Here is a 672-nt window from a genome sequence, read left to right as displayed (position 1 = left end):
AACAAACGGGGTGCAGTCTGGGCCCCCCTCCAGGCTGGAAGGTTCAGGCAGGGCGCGTCCTCGCTGAGCCCCAGGTCCTCGCGGGGCATGGGATGCGGGTGCTGACCTCTCGAATTGCTTTAAGGAGTAAAACGTTGAACGTCCTTGTAAATTCTAAGGATCCACGCTTGCCTCCCCATCCTGCCTGAGCCCAGGCTGCGAGCCAGGGAAGAAGACTTTGTTGCCATCCAGCCAGCGCTTGCTGTCACTCCTCCATCCACAGTCCCCCTGACCCCTCTGTCACCTTTCCCTGGGCTTCTGGACCCATGTGGGTGACCCAGTCCACTGATGGGCCCCTCGGTCCCTTGCCATCCTCGCCTGCAGCAGCCTTCTCCTTCCCTCGGTCCAGCCAGCACCCTGAGCGGATCCCAACCTCCCTCCCTGGCCTCGCCTTTAACCCTCTCAGCCCCTCCCTGCCTTAACCTCCCTGATCTGCTGAGCCCCTGCTTTTGGGAGGTCCTCTTCCTCCCTCCCTTCCTCTCCTCCCCAGGTTAGAGTCATCAGGTTCGTGTCCCTGCAGCAGACTGTTTCCTGGCCCCTGGCTCCCTCTGCTCCTCTCACTGGGCACAGGCACCGTCCTAGCTGAGTCACCCCTGTGGCTGGAGAGGAATAAAAGCCACAAACACAAAATGA

General features: G+C 60.9%; 1 protein-coding gene across 1 annotated transcript in view; it reads left to right on the top strand.

Moving 5' to 3' along the window:
* CAPN1 (calpain 1) overlaps window positions 1-672 on the top strand; it is a 34,599-nt gene that overhangs the window by 4,229 nt on the left and 29,698 nt on the right. The window lies entirely within an intron of this gene.

This window comes from Myotis davidii, unplaced genomic scaffold (genome assembly GCF_000327345.1).
Source record: "Myotis davidii unplaced genomic scaffold, ASM32734v1 scaffold425, whole genome shotgun sequence".
Lineage (NCBI taxonomy): Eukaryota > Metazoa > Chordata > Mammalia > Chiroptera > Vespertilionidae > Myotis > Myotis davidii.
Note: the sequence above shows the minus strand (reverse complement) of the source record. Positions and strands in the feature narration are given on the sequence as shown.